Raw genomic sequence first — 11,742 nt, 5'->3', positions numbered from 1 at the left:
CTCCAGGTGTGGAACAGGCCTACATGGGGAGCGGCTCTAGGTGCCCTCGTGTTTGGGGGAACGAGGTGGATCTCGCCACCCATTTCAGAGCTGGACGTCCCGCCAGGCGGCCCAGGGACTTTCTAGAACAACCCCATGCGCCGAGGCCACAGGGAGCCGGAACCCGGCCGGGAGCGGGAGCCGGCGGGGCTCGGCGTCCTCACCTGCCTGGGGCCGCCTCTCCGCAGGCCTCAGTTTCCGTGTGTGAGAAATGGGCTGACTACGAGCTTACCCCCTCGCCGAGAGAAAGCGGCTGGGGTGTTCCGGCTCAGCGCCTCTACAGAAACCACTCGAGAAAACAGAGTCTGTTTCGGTTTTAGTTCAAAGAAGGGGAAAAAAAAAAAAAAAACAATAGCTGTGAACCTTGCCCAGAAATGCTTGTCAGGTTGAGCGAGAAGCCGGCTAAGCGAACGAGCACAGGAAGGACGAATTGGCCAGGTGGCGGGTAAAGGTAACTCGGCACTTATGAAGATGCACCGCCCGTATCAGAACCCGGCTGCCTCAGGAGACTGAGTCGCACACGGTTGAAGTAACGGATACCGGGAGCGGCCTCCTCTGCGCTTGCGCAGTACCCCCGTCTCCCCCGCCCCGAGCTCGCGCCCCGCCCCCGAGCTCGCTCGCGCCCCGCCCACTTGCCCTCCCCTTCCCCAGCCCGGCCGCCCGCGCAGAGCATTGTGGGACACAAACAAAGTGCCCCCAAACAGGCTGGAGTGAGCCGAGCGGCAACAGCGGCGGCGCCGGCCCGCACGCGCGCGGCGGCGGCTCCCTCCCAACCTCCCCCTCCCTCCCCCTCACTCCCCTTCCCCTTCCCCACCCCGCCCCGCCGGGAAAACGCGAGCCGTCGCCGCGCTCCCCAAACCGCCGCCTGCCCTCGGCCAACCGCCCCCAACGGCCGCCCGCGCGTGGCTCGCCGGGCCCCCTCGCTCCTCCCCTCAGGCCCCCGGAGCGCTTCCCTCCCTCCGCCTTGCACTCTCGCACCTCGCAGGCTTGCCGCCTTTGGGGGCTGCCATGCCCCTGCCTCAGGCTGTCCACGGGCCTAGGCGCGGCGGCCCGAGATAGGGTCCCCTCCGCCTCCCGGGGGAGGAGAGAGGCAGCGGGCCGCGCGCTCCGCCCCCTCCCCCCGGGCCGCCGCCACCTCGCCGCCTCAGCCTGGCGGGGAGGAGGAGGAGGAGCAGCAGGCCTCCGGCCTCCGGCACCGCCGCCCGCAGGTAACCGGGAAGGGAGGGCAAGGCCGGCCCCTCCTCGCCGCCCGCGCCCTCGGGCGGCCCCCCATCTGGGTGCTGGGCGGAAGGGAACGCCAGGTCTCGTCACCCCCATCCGCCCCGGGAGACACCCCGCAGGTTCCCCTCAAAGGCGTCTAAGCCTTCAGGGAGGAGATTGGCCCTGCGCCCCGCCGTCTGGGAGAAATTGCCCCGATCTCCCAGGGCGCCCCTCGACCGCGCGCGCGTGTGCTCAGCACCCTGACCCCGAGGAGGCGGGGTGCTAGCGTCTCACCTGGTCGAGCCGAGACACACAGCTCCCCCCTCTCCCCCGCTTCTTTTTCTTTCGTATTGGAAAGAAAAGGGTGGCATTTATTTAAAAAACGAAAACCTTTTTTCTTCCCTACCTGGGGCACAGTCTGCCTCTAGTCGTTTTCTGCTGGCCTAACCAGAAAAGGGTTACCTGCGAGTGAAATGATGAGTACGTTGGAAGGAAACTGCATGCTTGTTAGAGGTTTGAAGCTTAACCAGAATTTAGAATAAAGCCTAATAATGATTTGCCTTATTGGAACTTAATTACAGAAATGAAGGCCAAGGCTTAAATGTTTTTCGGCATGTAAGTGAATTATGGATTTTGGTCAAGAAGACATTCTAACTTCCAATTATTTTCTTACTGTTTTATTCGGATAGAGGCTAATACCAAAAGTAGACTTCACAATTTGAGAGCTACTAATAGTTTGGATAGGTAGATTTTTTTTGTCTAGAGGGTTTCAGTTGGAATTACTGCATTTAAAAAAATACTGTGTAAATCTTCACTTATACAGTCGGTTGCTCCCATTACTTCCCTTTGACTGCCAATGGATATTTAATTTTACCTGATGTAGTTTCCTAATCATAGAATGTGGCAATAATGAAGGGAATGTTTTGTTATAGTCTTGTATTTTACAGTGTTTGCATTAATTAATTATGAGAACCTTCTCCATATCTGATCTGATTTGCAGAACAACCTAATGACTTAGATATTATTACTTGAGTTTTACAGGTGAGACGAACTTAAGTAATGTTAAGTAACTTGCTTTAGGCCACACAACTAGTGATAAAGGTGAGATTTATACTCAGATATGTTTTCAGTGTAGGTGTGTTTTCTACTGTATCTTCAGTACAGGTACACCTTTTTTTTTTTTTAACACTTATTTATGAAAAATAATCAGTCTCTTTGAAATTGAGGAAAAATTTCAAGGAATATTCCAGTACCTAGGTTCTGTGATTGACATTTCTGCCATGTTGTCCCCCCCTTTCTGTGTGTAATCACTTGAAAGTAAATTGCAAACACCATGACACTCCAATATTTCCTCCTGCGGTTATACTGACCCCAATATCATTATCAACACTTTTCTAAATTAGCAATCCATATGCAAATATCTGGGGTCTCTTTGGGAAATCAACCCCCACCCCACCCCCCCAGCTGTATTCAGTTAAGGTTCACACTTTGTTAATTATGCCTTGGATCCTTTTGTTTTTTTAGACCAGTACCCATCTCCTTTCATTCTGCCAGTGAACCAAACCACTTGCTTTATAAGAATGCTCCCACTTTTGGGACTTGTCCATTTCCTAATGGTGTCATTTAATGTAATCCTCTGTCCTCCTAATTTTCCTGTTACTGGAAGTTAGGTCTAAAGAAAAGCTAGATTAGTTTAAGGAAAACTTTTTATTTGGCAAGAATATTTCATAGATGATGCTATATACCTATGTACTTTTATGTTACATCATGCTACACTATTAAAGATACTAAATGTGACCACTTGCTTAAAGTGGTGACAACCAGATTTACTATAACAGTTTGGTTTGCCTGTTTGTGATTTGTATATGATCTTGGGGTAATATCTTGACCCCAAGCAAACAACCTGTTTCTGGGTACCTTTTGCTCTGTGATAGCACCCATCGATGACTGTTGCTTCAATCAGTTATTTTATTGGAGATTTTCTGTCAAGATTTCTTTCATTAACTAGGAGTGAACTGAACTTTCTCCTAAAAACGTTAATGTCCTCCCTTTAGTTACCAATATTCAGGGTAAAGAGTTGGGGAGTTAGTCACCCCCACTACGTGCATTGCATAATGGTGGCAAATTAGATTTTTTTTCTTCTTCTTTTGGGGAATACTATGGACTGATGAGTTTTGATTTTTTTTTTTTTTTTAAATATAACCATTACAGTCGTTTTTCTTTTTGATGATCAAACTGTCCCAAATTTGGACAGTAAAACCCTTTCAAGTTGGTTCCTGTGTCTTTTTAATGCTCCTGCTCACCATTAGTCTTGGAACACTCTCTGGTGCAGAATATTCCAGGCTTACCTTGTTACTTTCCTTGTTCCAGATCTGGAATGGGCTTTTCATCCAAGAAGTCTTGACTCTCTTTAGTGACAAATGGTGTATAGAAACCAGGGTCTGACTGGCATATTCATGCTGCTGGAGTGTCACTGCATCTAGGCCCTTTGAGAAGGGAGAACAACAAATGGTGTTTTGCTTGTTTGTTTAAGCAAATTCATAGGGATATATCCAATTCAGATTTAACATAGCAGGTTTTTCTTTTCTTTGTCTCTCATCTTAAACGAAAATCTTAGTTCCTAATAAAATGAACATTCTTGCTGTATCCTACTATATGTACTTAAAATTATTTCAGTATTTTACCAATATCACTACTAGCAGTAAACTTCTGAGTAAAGTTTTAAGATTTCTTTGCATTTATTCTTGTCGTTAGAATATATTGCATGAAGGCTGTGTAATCAGAGTACTTACTGTGTTCAGAAGTCACTTGAAATACTTTCTCTGGTTATCCTGCCAATTTGATATGGTTCATTGGTTCCATTTTTTATTTTATGGTTTTCTTTTTTTTTAATTTTCCAAAAGAAACAACTTTTTATTGCAGTATAGTTGATTTGAAACTTGTTAGTTTTAGGTACACAGCAAAGTGATTCACATATATATATATTCTTTTTCAAATTCTTTTCCTTTATAGGTTATTACAAGATATTGAATATAGTTTCCTGTACCATACAGTAGGTCCTTGTTTATTTTATATCTAGTAGTGTGTATCTGTTAATACTAAACCCCTAATTTCCTCCCCACTTTGGTAGCTATAAGTTTTGTTTGTTTGTTGTGAGTCTGTTTTCTGTTTTGTAAATAAGTTCATTTATATCACTTTTTTTAGATTCCACATGTAAGTGATATATGATATTTTGTTTTTCTCTGTCTTACTTCCCTAGGTTCATGGCATTATTTCATTCATTTTCATGGCTGAGTAATATTCCATTGTGTGTGCACATGTGCACATACAACATCTTCTTTATCCATTTACCTGTCGATGGTCATTTAGGTTGCTTCCTTGTGTTGGCTGTTGTAAATAGTGTTACATTGAATACAGGAGTATTAGGAGTATACAGGAGTATGCCCAGGAGTAGGATTGCAGGATCATTTGGTAACTCTGTTTTTAGTTTTTTAAGGAACCTCCATACTGTTCTCCATAGTGGCTGCACTAGTTTACCTTCCCAGCAACAGTATTGAAGGATTCCCGTTTTAAATTTTATTTTTGAGTATATAAACTATATGTGCTTAGTCGCTCAGTCATGTCTGACTCTTTGTGACCCCATGGACTATAGCCTGCCGGGGGACTTGTCTGTGGGGATTTTCTAGCCAAGAATACTGGAGTGGGTAGCCTATCCCTTCTCCAGGGGATCTTCCCGACCCAGTTATTAAACAGGGGTCTCCTGCATTGCAGGCAGATTCTTTGCCAGCTGAGCTACCAGGGAAGGCCATGTAAACTATATACAAGGTTCAGAAGTACTTTTAAATACATTTTAAAAGTATTCTTAAAGAAGCCTTACCTGAGTTAGTTTTAAAATGAAGTGTTATTTAACTGTCATACCTTTTAATATCTAATAGACTCGTATATCTTCACTGTAGGAGGATTAACAGTGGACAGAGTGTGTTACTTAACGTGAAGTGGTATTGGAGTACATTTATGTTTTGCAATTAGATTCCAGTTTCTCTGGCAAAGAGAAAGAACTAGACTAATCTTTAGAGGTGAGCAGAGAAGCAGATTTCAGGCTTATTTTTGCAAGCTTTACTTTGAAAAATCTCTTTATTGATGAGTCAATTCTTTTTTCTTTTGGCCTCGTGGCCTGTGGGATCTTAGTTCCCCAACCAGGTATTGAACCTGGGCCCTGGCAGCAAAAGCCTGGAATCCTAATCACTAGGCCACCAGGGAATTCTGAAAATCATGTCTTCAAAGAGGCAGGCAGTTGATACAGTTTTATAAATCCATCTACTTACATGTAACACAACAGAACTGACGTACATATGCTATCTGCAGATATAAAAGGTATTTGGATGTGTGATCAGTGAAGATAGCACTTTTTTTTGATTGGGCAAAATGTAATAGAATCTATAATTATGCCTTCAAATGAGGATTTAAGAAGGAGCAGTCAATGACGGTCTGAAGTGAGAATACAATTACACAGTTTATCAGCTGCCTGTCACCCAGGAAAAGATGAGCCACGGTGTGTTCCCTCTGTACACCACTACTGCTTTTGTTAACAGAGCAAACATTTCTTTCCTCAGGGAATGGAGTGGGAAAATGAGCAATGCATATGCACTGGGCCATTTGCCTTCATCCTGTCTTTAATCTTGGTAAAATATACTGCTGAAGATTATTAGGAAACATAAAGTGATGAAAAAGTGCCACAAACAGTAGCATAGGTCTATAGTCTCACATAGCAGCTGTAAACTGTTTTGGTAGACTGAGTGGGCTAATACAGTTATGAGAATTGCCAGCATTTGTTGAGCCTTTTGAAAAGGTATCACTGTGCTAAATATTTCATACATCATCTCATTCAGATCCCACTTTAACCCTTTGTTATTGCCACTTGTATCTTTGCAAACAAGTAAAGTGATATCCAGGTGTCAAACTAAAGTCCGTCTTCAGTGTTGCACTTAACACATTACTGCCTCTCACAATTAAATATGTGTCATAAAATTGGATATATTTTCATTCAGCATGAATCACAAGAAATACATGACTGACATTAGTCCTACAGCAGCACTGAAGATTGCATCTGAAATTTTCCATAATAAAATGTTGGAGGTTTTAAACTTTGAGGAAGTCTATTTTCTAGCCTTGTAAAGGATAGAATTCTCTTGTTACTGAAAATGGTGAAGCATCAGAGATTATTGTAAAGAGATTTCATATTGAATATGTGTGTGCGTGTATATAGAAATACATATATTCCCCCCCACCCCACCGTGGTTTCCTGGCATTTTGTAGACTACAAGTGAGCATATCTTTATATGTGCTATAATGGGATGTCTTAATGCAACCACCACATTCATGATTGAAACAGTTCTTCCTGTATCTTGACTGATTTCTTGAAATGTATCTCCTATTAAACTGAAAGCCACTTTCGTTTTTTCCTTTGTTCTTTATATCAGAAATACTTCACTCCATAATGAGCTGGAAATCTCTGGATTTTTAGTCACGGCATCTAAAAATAGTGATTGTACATGTGCCTTTAAAAAGATAAAGATGCATTAAATTTATATTGCACTCCTGCTTGATGGGCACTTTCTTCACTAACATTATTATTAGTGCCAAAGGTGACTTCAGCCAGCACATTTTTACATAACTGATTCTGGAGTAAATCACTGACTTACATCATTGTGATCCTTCACATTGATAATTCTTTCTTGCTGCTGCTGCTGCTAATTCACTTCAGTCGTGTCCGACTCTGTGCGACCCCATATACGGCAGCCCCCCAGGCTCCCCTGTCCCTGGGATTCTCCAGGCAAGACTACTGGAGTGGGCTGCCATTTCCTTCTCCCATGGTGCGTGCTAAGTTGCTTCAGTCGTGTCCGACTCTTCGACCCTATGGACAGCAGCCCACCATGCTCCTCTGTCCACAGGATTCTCTAGGCAAGAACACTGGAGTGGGTTGCCATTTCCTTCTCTGAATTCTGTCTTATAAGAGTGCAAATTGATGAATGAAACTTAAACTAACGTCTCGGTTTTCTAGGAGAACATCATTTCTGTCTCCATATTGAATATTCTTCCATTTTAGTAATTGTATAGCTTAGAAAAAAAAACCTTTAAATTATAAACGTTTGATACCCCAGTTTCAATATTCTATACTGTTAATCCTTCTATAGGTATTAAATGGTGTATGTAGGTTGGTTTTTTTTTTTTTTAATGTTGACATGATTCGTTATTTACTTGGTTTTAACAGTTTTTGATGCATTCAGCTTACAAACAACTTAGGGTTACATATAACCAAGAGTTTGAATCTTTGGAATCAAGATTTTGTGGAACTACTAGCCTCTGGCTTCTGAAACAATGTAATTCTTTTTAAAAATGATTTTCCCTTAATTCACATCTTAACCTAAGTGGATTATCACCTACTGTTAGCAAGCAAGCCTGTTCAGAACTTTGGTGTTTTTCAGTTGCTGAGTTGTGTCCAGAGCCTTTGCAGCTCCATGGGCTATATAGCACACCAGCCTCTTCTTTCCATGGTGATTTTTCAGGCAAGAATACTGAAGTGGGTTGCCATTTCATTCTCCAGGGTATCTTCCTGGATCAGGGATTGAACCTGTGTCTCCTGCACTGGCAGGTGGATTCTTACTACTGAGCTACCAGGTTAGCCCCTATTCGGAACTGTCCTCTATTAAATGTGGCATGTTTAGTTTTGGAGGCTGGATAATTTCATTAGGCTAATGAGTGGGAGGGTTATTCCAATTATTTTGGAAAAGGGGCAGAGAGTTCCAAGAACTGGGCCACTGCCCACTTTTTGGGCTTTACAGTCAGCCTTGGAACTATCTTGGGGGCTTCCCAAGTAGCTCAAATGGTAAAGAAACTGACTGCAGTGCCAGAGACCTAGGTTCGATCCCTGGGTCAGGAAGATCCCCTGGGGAAGGGCGTGGCAACCCACTCCAGTATTCTTGCCTGGAAAATCCCATGAACAGAGGAGCCTGGCAGACTACAGTCCGTGGGGTCGCAAATAGTTGGACACAACTGAGCAACTAACACACACACACACACTTGGAACTATCTTGGTGCCTGTGGATGTTTCATTTAGCGTGCCGATTGTAACAGTGAGTGAGGCTTAGTGTCTAGAGGAAGTAGACTTGTCTGTCACCTTGGACCTACTTGCTTTATGTCATGTCCTAGGGCTATGTCGTTCTTTTAAAGGCTGTGCCCTGCCACCTTCCCTCCTGTTTCACATTTGGAGTGCTTCCTAGGCGGGAAGTGAGCCACTTGAGGATAAGTCACTCTGGTGTATACAGCTGGCCTCAATTTGGGCTTTCTCTCAAGTCAATTTGTCTTGCATTTGATTGGTGTACCCTGTTGAAGAGAGGAATTGTTGTGAGACTGCCTGATTTAGGAACCGGTTAATTTGCTTTTCCAGAGCTAGGCTTGCCAGTTTGTTTGAAGGCCTCCGTTTGGGAGTGGAAGTGGAATTTTTGACTACACCTCTTCTGATTTTCTGTGTTACCATAGCTTTGTTGTTATTTATGTTTTTGTGTATGTGACTTTGGGATAATCTATATATGGTCCCTTTTTTCTGGGCTGCACTTTGTCTGATTATTTCTTTGTGGGGCAATGTGTTTGTTGTTTGTATGTGTGTTAGTACCTGCATTGGCCAGTTAACAGGTCTTGGATATGACAGTACCAACTTTCTTATTGCTTAGGTTTCGCCTGTGGTGCAGCGAAACCACAGGTTAGGATTTTCCCTTTTGAACTATCCTTGGTCATTCATTCAGCTTTATCTCCAATGGGGCATTGGTTAGGATTCTCCCCTTTTGGGTGCTAGGGAACTGTGACACTGAGAGAACAATTTGAATTGCTGTTTGCTTGTTAATTGGTGACACCAGCTGTGAATAATTAAGTGTAGATGATCATAGTTTTTATTTCATCTTACAGTCCCCTGGGGTTATTTGCAAAACTTAAGAGATCTTTAGCTATGCTTTGTAAATGAAAGAAAATGTATCAGTCAATACTCCCTGAGATCTGGAAGGCAAAGGCCCCTAATAGATTGACTATTTTGTCAAAGTGGGTCTTTTGCAGTTGCTTTTATCTTGAGGGTATGTGTGTGTATGTGAATGAGTGTCTTGGTACCTGAATCCAAATCTCTTTTGCTCATTTTGCTGAAAGAAGACTTGTGAATGTGAGTGGATGGTATGTATTACTGTATTTGTTTAAACTGGGTTGTTTCACTTAGCGTAATATCCTCAAGGTTCATCCATATCATAGCATATATCAGAATTTTATCCCTTTTTAAGGCTAAATAATATTCCATTGTATATATATATACCACAGTTTGTTTATCCATTTATCTGTTGACAGATATGGGCTATAGTGAATAATGCCCCTATGAACATTCATGTTACAAGTATATGTTCATGTCTCTGCTTTCAGTTCCTTGGAGTATATACCCAGAAGTAGACTTGCTGTATCATATGGTAATTCTGTGTTTAATTTCTTTGAGTAACAGCCGTAGTATTTTACATAGTGTCTATACTTACATTCCCACCAACAGTACACTAGGGCTCTTTATCCACATCCTTGGCAACACTTACCTTCTGTTATTTCGTCTTTTATAGTAGTCATGTTAATGAACGTGAGATGGCAGTGTGTGGCGATAGGTCACTGATTTGTAGACCGTCTTCTCTTTATATACATTTAAAGCTATAAATTTTACTCTAAGCACTACTTTAGCTGCATTCTATAAATGTTGATAATGTTGTATTTTCAATATTACTCAGTTAGAAATACTTTTCAGGGATTTCCCTGTCAGATCCAGTGGTTAAGACTCTGTGCTTCCAAGGCAAGGGCCATGGGTTTGGTCCTTGGTTGGGAAACTTAAGATCCCACATGCTCTGTGGCAAAAAAAAAAGAAAAAAAAGACAAAGCTTTCTAATTTCCTTTGTTGATTCCTTCATTACTATGGGTTATTTAGAAGTGTATTATTTAAAATACCTGGAGTTTTCTTGATAGCTCATTGATTTCTAATTTTTTAATTTGTGATTAGAGAACACACTCTGGGTGCATTCATTCTTTTAAAATTTATTAAGATTTGTTTTATGGTCCAATTGGTGAACATACCTTGTTGCATGTGAAATATGTACCAATGATTTTGTGTCACTGGTAACACTTTTTGTCATGAAGTATACTTTGTCTCATATTAGGGATAGCCAATTCTTGCCTTCCAGAACTTACAGTTTGCATGGTATATCTTCTAACATACCTCTTTGGTTTTTTATTTAAAGTGGATTTCTTATAAAGTGCATGTAGTTGGGCTTGCTTTTTCAATCCTATGATAGTGATAGTGAAAGTTGCTCAGGCATGTCCGAGTCTTTGCGACCCCTTGGACTATACAGTCCATGGAATTCTCCAGACCAGAATACTGGAGTGGGTATCCTATCCCTTCTCCAGAGGATCTTCCCAACCCAGGAACTGAACCCAGGTCTCCTGCATTGCAGGCAGATTCTTTACCAACTGAGCTGTCAGGGAAGCCTAGTCTCTCTTCCTTTTAGTTGAAATGTCTGTTAGTCCATTAAAATTTAATGTAGTTATGTTTTACAGTATTTCGAAAAACAGACACATATTTGTCTGCTCCTGCTGCTCTAGCAAAAGAACTACAACCCGGATGGCTTAAAGAGAAAATTTTGTCTCAGCTCTGGAGGTTAGAAGTCTGAAATCTTGGTGTTGGCAGGGTTGGTTCCTCTTAAGGGAAGGAACTTACAAGGGAAGGAGCTCTTCTTGGCCTCTCTCCTTGCTTTTGCTTGTGGCAGCATAATTTCAGTCTTAACATGGCCTCTGTCTTTGAATTTTACTTTATATAAGTACATCCTAACTACCTCAGTTTAGTTTGATTACTTTTGTAAAAAGCCTGTTTCCAAATAAGGTAACATACTCAGGTACTGGGGATTAGGATTTCAACATATCTTTTAGGGGATACGCTTCATAAGACAGCAGTGCAAAAGTGTTTTAGGTAAAGTCACTATACTTGTGTACATATTTTAAAGCATACAGAGTAGGACTTGGTATGAACACTTAAAAACTCCTTAGGGAAATACAGAGCTCTTTAAATGCTAATTGACTATAAAAGTGACTTAAATTTGACTTGCTTATGTAAGGATCCAAGAGACTGAATAAGATATACCCTTTCTTCAGGCTTTCTTTTTAGTAAAAATGATTTGATGTTAATGGCTGGTATTCCTTAAGTACTGTGGTTGAATTCTTGTAAATGGCAACTTGTAAGTTGGGGAGAAGGGACTGAATCTGTGTTTTTTAGTCAGATCTTTCTTCAAATCCTGGTTTTATTACTTATAGGAATGTGGACAAGTTAATTTAACTTTCTATTTCCTCCTTTTAACTGGATCTTAAAAATTCTTTCCTGAAAATTGTGACCACAGTGAGATAAAGACACTTGGTAGGAGTTACTCAGTGTATATTAATGTA

The 11,742-nt window shown here is 41.9% G+C and overlaps 1 protein-coding gene across 4 annotated transcripts in view; it reads left to right on the top strand.

Moving 5' to 3' along the window:
• The first annotated feature begins 908 nt into the window (after positions 1-908).
• The window catches only part of ZBTB44 (zinc finger and BTB domain containing 44), a 58,088-nt gene continuing 47,254 nt past the window's right edge, over positions 909-11,742 (top strand). For 2 of the 4 annotated variants that reach the window (XM_040255877.1, XM_040255880.1), the window contains exon 1: positions 911-1,247. The gene's annotated coding sequence lies outside the window, so the exon portion shown is untranslated. Of the gene's footprint in view, positions 1,248-11,742 lie in introns of all 4 variants that reach the window. The other 2 variants (XM_040255879.1, XM_040255878.1) reach the window with 2 other exon arrangements.

This window comes from Oryx dammah, unplaced genomic scaffold (assembly GCF_014754425.2).
Source record: "Oryx dammah isolate SB20612 unplaced genomic scaffold, SCBI_Odam_1.1 HiC_scaffold_15, whole genome shotgun sequence".
Lineage (NCBI taxonomy): Eukaryota > Metazoa > Chordata > Mammalia > Artiodactyla > Bovidae > Oryx > Oryx dammah.
This window is presented reverse-complemented; position numbering and strand designations above follow the sequence as displayed.